Source organism: Bos grunniens, chromosome 27 (assembly GCF_055505025.1).
Source record: "Bos grunniens cultivar Pamir isolate PY7600 chromosome 27, Bosgru_T2T1.0, whole genome shotgun sequence".
Classification (NCBI taxonomy): domain Eukaryota; kingdom Metazoa; phylum Chordata; class Mammalia; order Artiodactyla; family Bovidae; genus Bos; species Bos grunniens.
The window spans coordinates 18,583,891-18,600,540 of record NC_141191.1 but is presented as its reverse complement, the minus strand read 5'-3'; the positions used below and the strand labels follow the sequence as shown (position 1 = coordinate 18,600,540).

The window sequence follows — 16,650 nt, the reverse complement described above, 5'->3', positions numbered from 1 at the left end:
ACCTCCATAAATGTATTTCTTAAACACAGGTAGTTACCTTGTTATTTTCTCCAGGATAATGTGTAGATTACAGGCAATAATTAACATTCCTCCCACCACGTGCAGCCAGTTGAGGACTGAGTCAGCAGCTGCCCATCCAGCTCAGAGTGTGGGGTGCAGGTAGGGGGCAGAGCAGATGTATTCAGAGGAATCAGAAAACACGTGCATTTCCAGGGCTCTAAGAATGGAGGCTCAGCAGCCCCTTGAAATAGAATTTCCTCTGCAGGTCTCTTTCATAATTCCAACCAGACTTAATAAATTGTTTTCATTTTAGTTGCTCTTTTAAAAACTCTGACCATTCACTTTTTGCATTTCTAAGATGCTATACACACATAGAAAGATGTCTGATATTTGTACAGAGATAATTTTGCTATTTGGAATATGCACAGCAATAAGAGCTAAGAGAAATGGCCCTTGGGAAATCTCTATTTTCTGGAATCTGGATTGTAGAAAAAAGCTACATCAGAATCCCATAGTATGCCGAAGAGTGAAGTGAATAATGGGGCAGGGATCTACCATGGTCCAGGAAGCAAAGCCTTCCCAAGGGGCCACAGAGGTAGTAAGTGTGGTTGGGAGATTGTGAGTATGAGAAAGCTGTAGGCACTTACTGCTCCCCTAGAAAAGGCTTATGGGGTGAGGATGGGCAGTTTCTTAGAGCGTTTTCCACTCACTGTGGTTCAGTGGCTCGGTTGTGTCTGACTCCTTGCGATCCCATGGACTGCAGCACACCAAGCTTCCCTATCCTTCACTGTCTCTTGAAGTTTGCTCAAACTCATGTCCATTGAATCAGTGATGCCATCCAACCATCTCATCCTCTGTCATCCCCTTCTCCTCCCGCTTTCAATCTTTCCCAGCATCAGGGTCTTTTCAAATGAGTAAGCTCTTCACATCAGGTGGCCAAAGTATTGGAGTTTCAGCTTCAACATCACTCCCTCCAATGAACACCCAGGACTGATCTCCTTTAGGATAGACTGGTTGGATCTCCTTGCAGTACAAGGGACTCTCAAGAGTCTTCTCCAAAACCACAGTTCAGAAGCATCAATTCTCCAGTGCTGAGCCTTTATGGTCCAGCTCTCATATCTGTACATAACTACTGGAAAAACCATAGCTTTGATTAGATGGACCTTTGTCAGCAATGTGATATCTCTGCTTTTTAATACTCAGAACTACTTCCAAGAAGGTGCCAGGAATAATTCTGAACTTCTGTCACTGAGCTGCAGAAATAGAGCAAGAAACTGCGATGTTAGAGGGCAAGAATACTATAGCTAGTTGTCTAAAAATACTAATAACCATGATGCCAGTGCTTCAGTGTCTTTAGGTTTTTTAGTCACTGGGATATGGAGTGCAGATATCTATTGATAAACAATAATAATAGAACCACACACCAGTAACCTGCCTCCCAGTCTGTGTACTCGCACGTGTAATATTTCCCGCCTTTTTAATTTATATTGAAAACAAGGTTCAAAGAAGTTTATTTGTATACATAGAGCTGATTCACTTTGCTGGGCAGTTGAAACTAACACAACATTGTAAGACAACTATACTGCAGTAAAAACTAATTTTAAAAAGATTTTAGCGACTTTGCCCCCACGTCACTTAGAAAAGGGCAAAGTTTATAGATCCCAAGGCATAGACAGTCTTTTATTTTTATAACTGGAAATGCAAATCAAACCTACAATGAGGTATTATGTCCCACTGGTCAGAATGGTTATCATCAAAAAACCTACAGACAATAAATGCTGGAGAGGGTGTGGAGAAAACACTACCCTCCTACCCTGTTGGTGGGAATGTAAGTTGGTGTGGCGGCCATATATTGAGCGAAAACCATAATTCAAAAACACACTGCACCCCAATATTCACTGCAGCAGTATTTACAACGCATGGGAAATCTTGTTGACTGCCTGCATTATAACAGCTTTACCTCTCAAGTAAGGATGGTTTTACTTGAGCACAAGTCTTCTCATTTTCTTTAAACCACTCACCGTGTTGTTTCCATCTCATTCTTCTTAAAAATAGTTTGTCAGTTTTAATTTGTTTCAAGTAGAATATTATGCACAGATATGAACACAATGAAGAGGAATTTCTCTTTTGCTTCTATGTTTTGAAATTCCGTTTGATGACGATATTAGTACCTTTGAATTTGTGATTATTTTTGTTTTCTTTCATTTTTGCCTCTATTCTGGTATGCCTACATAGAATCAAAATGCAAGAATTTGCAGCAGAAGGGACAAAATGGTTCAATCCAAAGAGTCACTGATATTTGGTGAACTTGGCAAAATGCACAAAACATAAGTCATGAGTTTTAATTTCTGCTCCATTACCAATTCAGTTATATTTTTTTTTTTACTAGAGTCAGTGGGTGAATTTGAATTAAATACCAAAGTTTACGTTGGTTTTGCTTGTTTTTTTCCCCTGTATTGTTGTACACCTGTGCACACCTGTTGTTTTTTTTTTTTAATGCTACTACATACAAGCATCTTCTCATTTGAAAGAAAGTTTGCATTCATTTGAAAGGCATGAGCTGCCTAGAGTACTTCTCTCCTTTTACCTTTACCATCTTGCTGTAGAAGGTCATGCATCTCACAGTATGTATCTCTCTGTTACAATTTGCTTCCAGCTGAGCAGAAAGGCTGAGCCAAGTTCAATGTGTCTAACACACCTCTCATGGGCACGGGAGGCTGCAGATGCTGGCAGAGTCAGAGAAGCACTGGATCCCTCTTTATTGGCATGTTGCAGCTAATTGATGCTCCGTGGATTCCTTGCTCCATGTCTGATACAGCCCTTTATAATCCTTCCAATTTCGTTGAGCTGCTGAAGCTGACTGTCTCTGCTGGAGCTCAGAGACACACAGGTCAGTGGTCAAGGAGAAAGTCTTAAAGAGCTCTGAGTCAATTTGCTTCTTTTGTGGCCACTGTGGCAATGTTACAATGAAAAGAAAGAAAGGACAGTTGTATTCATCAACAAATTCTAAACATGGACTAAGTAAAATATGTCAAAGCCAAAGAGCTCATGATTTCACTATATGTGGAAATCTAAACAAAACAAAACAAATGAACAAAGTAACAAAACGGAAACAGTGTCAGAGAACAAACAAGTGTTGCCAGAGGGGGACAGGGGGTTGGAGAGAAGGTAAAGAAGTGGGCGGAGGTAGGGATGGGGAAATGGAGGAAGGCCATCAAAAGGTACAAACTTCCAGTTATAAGACAAATAAGCTCTAGGGATGTAATGTACAACATGATGAATATACTCGATCTTTAATAAAGATAAATATAAATCATTTCAAATCTTTAAATGTATTATTTAACAACACTGCTGTATGTTATGTTATTGTCCAGTTGCTAAGTCATGTCCAACTCTGCGATCCCATGAACTGCAGCTCACCAGGCTTCCCTATCCTTCACTATCTCCTGGAATTTGCTCAAACTCATGTCCATTGAATAACTTTCATATGTTACATATATACTGTAGGTTATATATAAAAGTTAAAGGAGTAAACCCTAAGAGTTCTCATCAGGAGGGAATTTTTTTTTCTTTTTCCTCTCTTTTGTATCTATATGAGATGAGGGATGTTCACCAAACTCACTGTGGTCATTGTTCAAGATGTAGATAAGTCATATCATTATGCTATATTCCTTAAACTTATACAGTGATGTATGGCTATTAAATCTCAATAAAACTGTAAGAAAAAAATGTTTGTAATAAAATAAAAAATAAATTCCAAACATACAAAGGAGTTTCAGAGATACGAAGATAACTACCTCAGCCCTGGGCCTACTCTTTACTAAGACTATTAACCAGGACCAAAGGCTAAAACCTCTGTGAGACGTAACTTTCTCTTATATAAAATGGAAACTGACAAGAATTCCCCAGCAAGACAATATATAGTAATTACATAAATGGAGGGACATATTAAAGTATTGGAATTTTACTGAAGCATCAGAATATCCTTGGGCTTTTTAAAAAGTGGTCACATTAGGGAATTTAAAACTTTTATTTAAATACGACAGCTTTGACATAACCTGAACAGTTTCAAAATAATGTTATAAGAAGCCACATGTGCCACAAATATAAAGTTAAGGGTAGGTTGTATGTATATATAGCATTTCTTTCCTTCTTGGACTATTTCTTTTCTCTGTTGCTTTTTTACTTTCTTGATAATTTATTTATTCTTTTGATGACATACACGGAACCAAGTTTATTTTTCTTTGTTTAGCTTAAAATACAAAACCAATGTGCCACACGTATGCATTTTTCTATCAGTCAGGTGTATATTTTTAAAAAAGTCTTAATTTTTTGATTCCCGCTTTTACCAGAAAACTCAGTAACAGAATTATAGCCCCAGGGGTAGATATTCACGTTGATATATTTGTAGAGCTCCGATTAGTGATCTGAAGTATATAAACTATGTTTTAAAAGGTTTTCCTATCCTCCATTCACCCCTTCATGACCTTTGCTCAACCAGGGTGCACCAGCTGACTGCCCTGAGGGCTGGGCAGTCACGCTACATAAAGACAGCATTTTTTGAAAAGGGTAAAGCAAGGTGTTGAACTCAGCCTCTTGGCAACCTGCAACCTTCCTCCACGACTGCAGGACTCGAGAGGCTCATAAAGTGCATTCCTCTTCCTCGCCTCTTAACTCCGCAGGCACCGGTGATAAGAACCTAACAAGAACCGCCTTTTCACCACTAGAAAATGCTAGAGTGGATCCAGAGAAATCAGAAGTCAGAGAGTCAAGCTGCGCACGGGAATGTTTCCTTTCGTTACAGGAATTATTCTGTGTGTTTTGACCCAGAGTTGGCTGTGTTTCAGTTTTCATGTTGATGGCATCTGAGGGAAGGCTAACGGGGCGGTCAGGTGAAGCAAACCCAAGGTTCATTTTACTGTGGTGGCCTGTTACTGATTGCTGCAAAAGAACTTTTGAAACTATCATCCTGATGTGCAAGGAAAAAAAAAAAAACCTCAATCAGAAAGCCCAGCAAATAGGCTGAACTCTATAAAGCCATTTTCTACACACACACACATCTGAACGGAATTAATTAGCACTCTCATTTTCACATGTTTTAAAGGCTCAGCCTTAGCTCTGTCTAACCCTTAGAAGTTCATTTATTTCCCAAGCATAACATCAGAAAATGTGAATTCTTTATACAGACATGAGAGCTTGATTTCTACTCCTGTGAACATTAAAATAAACAGAAGATAAAGGGGAAAAGAGAAAAGGAGGGAGGAAGGGAAGGAAGGAGCCAGGGAAGGAGGAAAGGGAGGAAAGAAAAAAAGAGGAAAGGTATTCTTGGAACAAAATGAAAACCTTAATGTCAATTTTCTCTCCTTTGGGTATGTTTCAAGTTGATGGAAGGTGGGAATTAGAAAGAAACAAAGGAAAAAGCCAAGCTACAAGGATGTTAGACTGTAACTTTTCAATCAAAATATAATATTTGAAAGTAAAAATATGTTATCATATGACATCACAGTCAAAATCTTTGTAGAATTCTCCATATATCTCCATCTAAAAACTCATGAAACTTTACTATACAGAGAAATATAGGGTAGAAAAAGGAAGATGATTCCTCAAAACTGTCTTTCTTATTAAAACCTCACTTTTGGAGAGATTGACATGACTGCAAATAAGCACCTGGAATTTGTCAATTGAATATTTCTTATTTCAATCCAAATACACGGCATTTGTACAGTTACCTAAAAGTATATTTTGAGAAAATCTCTGCAGCACAAAAACCATGCTTCCTCTTCAGAAAATATGTTATCTCATAGTTTACTTTTAGAGACCCAGGCTGCAGAACTGGTTTAACATCATTATGTGGTCATAAGAGACAGTCTTGCTACTACTGTAAAGATACAGAGCACAAAGTCGAGACTATACCCAAGACTACTAAGATTCTCCCAGCACTGCGGAACTAGAAAGTGGAGAGACCCCATCACTGAGTATATTCAGAAGCGTGGCTATGGCAGCTCTTCCGGTTGGGTAGACATATCCAAGATGTCTGTGAAGCCCCAGAGAGCAGCAAAGCAGAGTAAAACACCCCCGCCCAGGGCCTGGGGTTCTTTCCGGGGTTCTAAACACTATATGCATCTTCCTAAGTGTCTCCTTTACTACTGAAGAATGATTTGACTTCTGGAAGTAATTTAGTTAGTAAATAAGAGATGATGATTAGGATAAAGATGGTCTGTAATTTGGGGTTAGACGCCATGACCCAACATAGCAATTTCCCCGTAGTTTATAATTTTTGCTTCCAATCTTGAACTGGATAGAGTACAAGTGTAAGAAAACAAATGACTGTTTTTCCTTCCAACATTCTAAATACTTGATTTTGATTTGGGTACATGTTTGAATCTTTAGTGTGTTAGCATAGATATTATCTGAAATCATTTTTCTCTCTATGCCTACTCATCAGATGGGCACCAAAAATCTTCATATTTTTAATATTGTTTTGTAAGTTTATCATATGTATACATATAAATGCATACACATGAATTACTTATATTTATTTATCAGTCATATCAGTTGTAATACAACATTTGAAGCTTAAAAACTTTATATTTGGGCAAATATTACATTAAGTAAAAGTATACTTTCAATGAATAGTGTTTTAGTTTTTGCAAAAGAAAGTTGGAAAAAGTCAAGTGAATCTTTGATAGGCACTATAGTGTTTTACTTATGAACACCAAAGGACCTCATAAAATCAGCAGAGGTTCAGAGAGCAACTTGTTGTGTTAACGTTATTTATATTCTTATCTAACTTACTGAAAATGTTTTATCATAGTATGTACCCAAATAGTTGTTAAGCAGCAACTCTTTAGAAAATGCTAAGTTGCCCAATAATAATAACCCAAGAAATTATGTATCATTTGAGGTTTGGAACTGAAATAAAGTACACAATTTGTAATAACCACCTGCAAATTTGCAAAGCCACCACACAATCGTACCATGTGATCAACTATCTGAAAAAAAAGGGATTTCAAAGATGAAAGGAAAATTAAGGTAGGCATATTCTTTTCCAAGAAAATAAAGATAAAACAGAAGTGTGTGTTTTGTATATTTTTATTACAGAAACAAACTGACCTCTTATTTTTGAAACAGTAAAAATTATTTGTAGAAGTTAGTGACTGTCATCCTTTTGTGCCCTTCTTCTCCCCCTTCCCTCAAACACACACACACACACACACACACACACACGCACACAGAGTTTTTTCTCAGGAAATGTATGGGGCTCTGAGGATTTTTCTTAATTGAGGTAAAGAGGCTAAAACATCTAGAAACCATAGTCTCTTTCCATTTATGTACAAACCTTTACATTTTGTGAAGCTAGGAGTTTAGTTGATCGAGTAATGAGTATAATGAAACAGTTGGTTTATTGAGCATTTCGGGTAATGGTGTCATCATTAACTCTACTAGGAACGGAATACATAGGTTACAAACTCCCATCACTGTATGTATTGGAGAAAAACAGGTTTTTAAAGTTATCGTTTTTATGGTAAATGTAGTAATCAAATATAATCATAGAAGAATTAACGTGGCATAGTATTTTGAAAGGCAACACACAGCATTACATATAAGTAATGCTGTTTATTTCAGAAAGAACTCTGTCTAACCAAGATAATTCCTACACGTCTTTAATGAAGGAAGCTTAGCATTTCCCCTGGTAATTATTCCTACAGTCTGACAATAGCTCTATTCAAGAGCTTTTGTTATATATAATAAAATAGTTGCTCCAATTTTACCAGTTCCTCCCTGAAGAGAAATAATTGATTTTCATTCTTTAAAAGCCTTAAAAGGCTTTCAGATGAATGTTTCTATCTTCTGACAAGCAAGGAGATCTCTGGGACCATGGCCTGGTCTCCATGCAGTTCGAATGGATCGTGTCTATAAGCCTGCTGCAGTAGAGAAAGGGGAAGAATCTATATAAATTGCAAATTATGATCAAATCAGTCACAAGTAACATGAAACAATTTGAAAAATGAAAAGTAGAATGTGTCTAGTTGTTCTGATTATGCAATTATATCATTGTGCGTAGATCTATAACCGAGAATCATTTTCTTATTTCCTATTGATTGAGGAGCATATACGGCTATAGAGATTCTTTTAAGGGCAATAAGATACGATTTTGTCCAGAGTTTCAAAGGACACCTGAGTCTTGTCATGACCCAACCAGCCCTTCTCCAATGGGGTATCTAAGTGGCAGATATGAAAAGGAAGTCAAAAGATTATTTAGTTATTAACTAGGCTAAACTAGAAAACCCAGTTATTATTTGGTAAAGTGAACTGACCAGATGGTTCAAACTAGACCCAAGTGGAATCTCTTTGCCTCCCAAGAATGGCTCTCACCACCGGATGGCCACAAAAAACTAAAGCAACCAGTGTTTACATACAAAGAAAAGGAGAGACGGACTTCCCTGATGACCCAGTGGTTAAGACTCTGTGCTCCTCGTGCGGGGGCCTGGGGTTCCATCCCTGATGGGGGGCTGGATCCCATATGCCCCAACTGGGAGTTCACATGTCACAGCTAAAGGCCCCATGTGCTGCAAGAAAGACCGAAGACCTTGTGTGCCACAACTAAGAGCCGGCACAGTCAAATAAATAAATAAAAATAAAACATTCAAAAAAGAGAAAAGATATTAATGTCTGCTGGCTTTCTTATCCAGCCAACTCTAAGAAACAGGAAGCTAATAAACCAGCCTTCCCTAGTGGCTCAGACAGTAAAGAATCTGCCTGCAGCACAGGAGACCTGAGTTCGATCCCTGGGTCGGGAAGATCCCTTGCAGTAGAAAATGGCAACCCACTCCAATATTCTTGCCTGGAGAATTAACCAGGGACAGAGAAGGCTGTTCAGCTACAGTTCACGGGGTCACAAAGATAGCACACAACTGAGTGACTAACACTTTCACTTTTCAAAGCAAATAATAAATAAATGTGGCCAATCAGATTTGTATTTAATCCACTTGACAAAGAACAAAAAAGGGTGATGGGTAGAGGGGCAGGAACCTTAACTCCTCTCTTGCAGGACTTAGAGTGTTGAATTCAGGCCTATTCTCTTCCCTGTAAGTAGGATACAATCCTCTCTCAATATCTGCAAGGAATTGGTTCCAGGACTCTGGGGAATACCAAAATCTGAGCTACTCAAGTCCCTTATATAAAATGACATATATTTGCATATAACCTATACACGTTCTTTGAATCATCTGTAGATTACTTATAATACCTAATACAATGCAAATGCTATGTAAAGAGTTGCTGTTATTGTTGCTTAGTCCCTAAGTCCTGTCTGACTCTTTTGGGACCCCACGGGCTGTAGCCCACCAGGCTCCTCTGTCCATGGGATTTGCCAGGCAAGAATACTGGAGTAGGTTGCCATTTCCTCCTCCAGGGGATCTTTCTGACCCAAGGACTGAACCCATGTCTCTTGCAGTACGTGCAGATTTTTTACAACTGAGCCACCTGAGAAGCCACAGACAGTTGCTAGCATGTAGCAAATTCAAGTTTCGCCCTTCGGAATTTTCTGGAATTTTTTTTCAAACATTTTTGATCTACAGTTAGCTGAATGTAGAACCCTCAGATACGGAGGGCTAGCTGTACTCTGCAAAACCACATAGAAATATCAACTCCTCTCCAGGATATCCTGCCATAGCCCAAGTTTCACAGGCCTTCTCCACAACAACTAAACCGGGAATCAGGAAACTCCAGGCAGAACTCCCAATCATCTGGGGAAGCTGCCCCAAAAAAGAAATTTCAGGCCAATGATCTAAGGTTGGAATCCTTTACTCGGTGAGCAAACGTTCTACTAAGCAGAACAACTTCAACCTTCTTCCCTAGTGCTGTCTACTGGACTGCATGTTCTTTTCAATTATACAATACAGAGTTATCAGCTACCGTCACCATGTGTCCATGGACAGATAAATAGACAAAACATGTGGTATATACATACAGCAGGCTATTATTCAGCCATGAGAACAGAAGGAAATCCTGATATTTGTGACAACATGGATGAGCCTTGAGGCCATTACGCTAAGTGAAATTAGCCAGATAGAGAAAGACAAATACTGCATGGGATCACTTATATGTAGAATCTAAGGAAAAATGTCAAACATAAAACATGACAATAGAAAACTGATTGTCATGGGAAGGGGGTGTAGGGAAAATAGGAGAAGGTTAGAAAAGGGTAGAAACTTTCATCTATAAGATGAATAAGGCCTGAGGATTTATTTTATTTTATTTATTTATTTTTTAGGCCTGAGGATTTAATGCCTAACAAGGAAGGTCTGTTCTTCCTGATATGTGTATGTCTGGCTAAAAATGTTTGATGAATGAATGGAGTAATGAGATATATAATTAATTTGGAGGCAAAGAGTCATTTGAAGAAAGATATGCAACCAAACACATTAAATGTAACAATTATTCATTCTTGTTTGTAGGCTGAAAGATAATGATATAAACTATTTGCATATTTTATTAATTACACATACATGGCTGTTGTTATTCAGCTCCAAGTCATGAAGTAATATGAGAAGATACAAAAGAGCATCATCAAGACTTCCAAGGGGACATGAATATTAGTAAGACTGTCTTAAAGTTTCAAGCTATAGAATATGTCTAAATAATTAGAGGAATAATTTTAAGAGGAGATATGGAGGCTTCTATCCTTAACATGGATGCTGCGGATATTCATCCAGCCATTCAACAAAATGTCAGGAGCACTATGTCCCGGGGATTCCATTAGACATCAAGGGATCAGAGATAAAGAAGGAATAACTCTCTGTCTCATGGAAATTCCATTTTACCCAGGTATGCAGCATGAGAAAGCATAGTCTACAAATATTTGAGAATGTGGGAAAGGAAGTATCAATTTTCTATATGTGTCTAGGTGAGCAATTTGGGGGGTATTTTTATGAGATTTGAAGCTTGATTGGGATATTTCTTCATGTGAACTTTGGGTGGGAAAAAATGGGTAATAGGCAAAGCTAGGGTAAGTAGAGCTTCCTTCGTGGCTCAGATGGTAAAGAATCCACCTGCAGCGCTGGAAACCTGGGTTCAATCCCTGGTTTGGGAAGATCCCCTGGAGGAGGGCAGGCAACTCACTCCAGTATTCTTGCCTGGAGAATCCCCATGGGATAGAGGAGCCTGGAATACAGTCCATGGGGTCTCAAAGAGTCAGACATGACTGAGAGACTAAGCACAGCACACAGGACAAGTAGAAATAGGGGTCGGGGCAGTTAGTAGAAACGAGGAGAAGAATACAGCATAATGAAGGCATGATATTTTCTGGAGTCTGAGTTCTCTGGTGGTTAAAGCAGATTGTGAAGATAAGGAAAGGGGTAAATTTTTCAGAAGACAGAGTGGTGAAAAGTGATACTTGAAGGTAGTCCCAGGACAGCTTGTAAAGGTTCTTGGATCCACGTTGAGGAGTTCGGACGGCTATCCCCTTGATGCTGCTCTCTGATTAACTTCTACCTCCAGATCAGACTCCTCTGCCGTTCCACCTAGAGACATTCATCTCAGTTCTTTACCTCTTCCCTGGGTCATGCTTAATGAACTGACTCCTTCGGCATCAATCTCTCCTTTTTCTTGTATTTTCTCTTTAGTGTTTGAACAGCCTCATGTATTTTGCATAACTAAAAAAATAAAACATCTGAATGATCTTCACCAGCCACCAAGCTCTCTTTCCTACTCTTTACTTCTGAAGATTGATCCGTATAATTGCATTACTCCTAATACCACTGTAACTGGGATTCTGCTCCACCAGTGAACACCTCCTGTGTCAAGATAAACATCATTGCTGACCCTGTTGTTGTCAACTCTAGGGGACATTTTAAAATTACTTCAGTGAGGTCTTCTGCTGCATTTGTTAATGTCATACATGTACTCTATGCTTTTTAGTATCTTGGCATCACCTGAGTTCTTTTTTTTTAACCATTCATTCTCTATCGTAGGATATTTCTCTCTCTACCATTTAATGTTGATATTCTTCAGGATTCAGCCTTTATCCTATTTTCTTCTCATTCTTCACACTGTTCATGAGTAATTTCACATTCACGCATGGTTTGAAATGATAAATATCCATCCGATAAAGACTCTGAAATTGGTCTCTCTGGCTTGGTCTTCCTTTGTTTTAGATTTCTTTATTTAGCCAACTTTCACTTGGCCATCCTACAGTATATCAGACTCTAAAAATCCAAGAAATAATAGAAGGACCTCCTCCAAACCTTCCCTATTGTTTGTATTCTCCAGTATCAGCTCATAGTCACCATATCATGCTAGACTACTTCATCTCCACTATTATACCCTCCCTTACAATAGTCTGGGGGTTTTATTCCTATGTATATCTTAAAGTTTTTCTTTCCTGTATACAAATACCAGCCTCATCATCTGTGGCTTTCATGACTACAATATCCTTCCAGTCAAGATCTTTTCCCTCCATCATTTTTCACATTTATTCCACTCTTTATCCAACACTAAAATGACTCACCTTTAACAGAACTATAAGTTTTCCTAATTAGAACCTACTATCAGTTACCCATTACTCAAGAAATGCAGCCAAACTCCAACTCATGCTATATTCTTGCTTGTTTTAGACCATCTAAAGGTTTCCCATTAGACTTAAAATAAAAATCATATAATTCACCGAGACACAGAGGGCTTTGCCAAGGGGGTCCCTCCCTATCTCGCCAATCTCATTGTTAGCCACCGGGCCACCCTTGCTTGCTATAACCATGTTGGTCTTCTTTTAAGTTCTTCAAAGAAGCCAAGCTCTTTCCTACTTCAGGTCCTTTGCAATGAGACTCTTTCCTCCAACTTTGTAAGTGTTAGTTCCTTTTCATATTTAAGTGGAACCTGATCAGAAAGTCTGAATATGTCTGCTCTCTCACTTTTTTCTGTCAGCCATTTGTGTTTTCCTTCAGAGCACCCATCAGAACTTACACTTGCTTTCGTATTTTTTTTTTTTTTTTGACTCCTAATGTGTACAATGTGAGCCCCAAGAGAGCTGAGACAGCTTTTCTCAGATTTACTCTGTATCCACAGAGTGCCTGGTGGTCAGAAAGGCACTCAGTCAATGTTCTTGAATGGTTGTAAGTTGTATACTCATGACACCTCTTTCTTATCTTCTTTTCCAGCCTTCTGAACCTCTATTTCCTACCTCACAGTTATTGAGAAGTGCCATGTCACACCCTATTAGAGGGTATGTAGAAGCAGAAAAGGGCAACAGAGGACGAGATGGTTGGATGGCATCATCAATGCAGTGGACATGAACTTGGATAAACTCCAGGAGATGGTGAGGGATAGGAAGCCTGGCATGCTACAGTCCATGGGGTTGTGAAGAATCAGACGCAACTTGGTGACTGAACAACAAAAACCCTTCGATACATTTTCTCCTGCTCCTATATCTGTCTGGATAATCACCTATGCTTCCCTTCCCTCTAAGCCTGCATGATCTATTAAGCCTCAACTCAGGGATAATCCCACCAGGAAACTTCCCTGATAACTTAGGCTATGTTAAGTCTTCCTCCATTGAGCCCCATGACACTCTGGGTTCCCTCTATAACACATTCCATGTTATATTGAAATGATCTGCTTTTGGCTGACTTTCTACCTCCCCAATCATATATCCATATTCATATTCCTTTAGGAGAAGGCTCCCATCTTATTCTACTTTGTATTCCATCTCCAAGTAGGGTGCCTAACAGATACTTTTGGGCAACCTTATTTTTAAACTTTATGTTTTAAATAATAGGCATTCAGGATACTTAATAGGAATTAACTGTGACATAGTCAATTCTGTGCTTTTAAATAATCTCTTTGCTATATGGAGGCTGGATTGTAACAGACAGAGCCTATTAAGCCTAATAAGAGGATGAGACAGTGATGGAGCAAGAGATACTGAACTAGGAGCAGTGACCAGTTAAGAACCACTAGAGGATGAGGGAAATACAGACCTGTTGGTTAAAGGCTACAAACTTTCATTTATAAGATGAAAAAGATCTAAGAGTCAGACACGACTGAGCCACTGAACTGAACTGAAGGACCTAATATATAAAATATGAGGATTTCAGCTGGTAACACTCTATTTCATAATTGAAATTTGCTAAAAAGGTGGAGATGAAATGTTCTCAGCAAAAATGGGGAAAGAGGGTAAGCAAATAAGTGAGGTGATGACTGTGTTAACTTAACGGGGGGAATCCTTTCACAATGTGTAAGTATATAAAATCATCACATAGCACACTTAAATACCTTAAATATTGTCAGTTATATCTCAATAAAGCTGATAAAAGCAATGTATAAGACACAAGTAAGTTGAAATGGTAATGACAGGAAAAGTGAACTGAAAAGAGGAAAGAATCTAAGATGATTAAATTTTCTGATTTGATTAATGGAATAGTGTAACCGTCTATAAAAAAGCAAAATGATATATGAGGAGGCTGCTAATGTGCAATTCAGCATTCATAACCTTTGGATTCAGTCAATCTTTCCTATAAGTCAAAGAATAGTTGAGTTTGTTCCTTCTCATTTCTGCATTTGCGAACGTGAAGTTTGACTATTTATGCATTCTGAAATACCAACAGTGTGAAATGAGAACATATCTTTCTTTTTTTCTACCCATTAGTCCATTAGCCTTTCATGTCCATTCTGTGTAATTCAAAATGCAACCAATATAGGAGAGGATAATTTTTTTATGTTTTACTTTCATAAAAGATGGTTCACTCTCTTGGTAATCAGTTTTACACATTTACTTTAATTGTATCAATTTCCGAGTGTTATGAACCTTTCCCTTGACATCTATATAATTCTACATAATTTTCAATTGCTTTCAATTCCATCACTTAGCTGAGCTTCATTCCAGTTAGTAAAAAATAAGTTTTTAGAAAACCAGAACAAAAATAAAATTCAAAGCATTATGCTAATGTAATGTGTTTTTTCCCTATGTGGAAACTTGGATATACACCAAAGAAAGAAAATGCCGAAATATTTTATTTACAGGAGGAAAAAAAAATCATCAAAACAATTGTCATGTTAGTCCATATCAGACCTATTCTATTTGCCATTAGAGTAAAATTTTGAAAGGAGTATTTCATGAAGATGAAACTTCATGGAATAATCCATGAAGATTTCCTGAGGGTGCTGATCTACTGATAAGTAAGAGCACAGGACCTGAAGTGAGAGAGGCTTCCTCAAAGTTTTTCTTTCTGGCAAATTTCTTCATTTCTCTCTGAGCTATATCACATTGTAAAATGAGAAAAATAATTGACTTAGTTAAGATTTCATAGGATGCAAGCTTTAGAAATGCAATTCAAGTTAGTTTCAGTGCAGAAAGGAATTTATTATGGCAGGTTACCCAGAGTGTTAAGATGCTAAGTGCTAACTTACTTGAGCGGTGTCCATTAGCTCAAATAATGGTTCTTTCTCTCTCTCTCCATCGCTAGTGACTGTTTTCTTACGTTGGCTTCATTCCCAGCCAGGAGCTGGTGCCTATATATGTGGTGGGAAAGTTGCTGGCTCATTCTTTCTGTTTTGTCTTTTTTTTTTGTACCATGAGTGGAGAGGACTTATGTAATTCTGGAACTGACAGAGAAACAAAAAAATAGCAACTTTCCCAGAGCAGCGTAATTAGTCATGCTTGGGCCATGTGACCAGCCCTGAACCAATTGTGGTTTCAAGAAGAAAAGTAATTATGATCATCCAGGCCATGGGTTCAGCCAGCATTTGGTCCTGGGGAGCAGATCAATTCCACCCAATCACAAGATTTCTGCGGAGTAACTGCAGAATAAGGAAAGGCTGCTCCCATAAGGAGGAGATGACAGACAGGCAAACAACATTATAAAAAACATTATTATAATACACATTCCAAGGTGGCTGGCAGGTTAAATTGGATGATACACCAAAGCACATCAGAAAACTCAAAAAGGGTTTATTATTAATTACTGGCATACAGTATTAATATAATCATAGGCTATTCTTATCTTCTGCCTTAGAGGACATATCAGTCTTTGCCTGACCAATTCCTGGGACTTCATTGTCAGGCTAACAGTATAATAAGAAACACAGGGTTGAAGAATTGAAGAGGCAAGGGATCATATATTGAACAAATATTTACTGAGTCTCTACATTGTGCTGAGAGTTCTAGGTGCTAGGATACAGTGCTGAAACTAAACAGGTGCCCCCTCTTGTGTAAACAAAATAATTTCAAGTATGATCAAAGATTTCTAGGAAAACAAGACAAGGTAATAATGCTTTAAAAAGTGCCTAGGAATGAATTACTTTAGACTGGGTGTCATGAAGAGGCCTTGGCAAGAATGTGATCAGACAATGGCATAAGATAGTCAGTACCTGTTGGCTAGAACGCAGTGAATGAGAAGGAGCAAAACAGAGATGAAGATGGGGAGAAAACAGGTGCCTTGCAGGTTATGGTGAAGGATTTTAATTTGATTCATTTGAACCTATTGGTAATAGAAGTCACTGAAAGATTTTTGATCAGGAATAAAATGTGATTTGCTGGTTACTGAAAAATCATGCCGTCTTACTTGTTAAAAATTACTAATTGGGGCAAAAGTAGAAACCAGAACACCAATTAGAAGGTCTTTGCATCCCATACTGTAATGATGGTGATGAGAA

General features: G+C 38.2%; 1 long non-coding RNA gene across 1 annotated transcript in view; it reads right to left on the bottom strand.

Moving 5' to 3' along the window:
• Window positions 1-2,188: 2,188 nt before the first annotated feature.
• LOC147343603 (uncharacterized) overlaps window positions 2,189-16,650 on the bottom strand; it is a 131,126-nt gene continuing 116,664 nt past the window's right edge. Inside the window, exon 4 of the long non-coding RNA XR_015156161.1 lies at window positions 2,189-2,950. This is a non-coding gene — a long non-coding RNA (uncharacterized LOC147343603). The remainder of the gene's footprint in view (window positions 2,951-16,650) is intronic.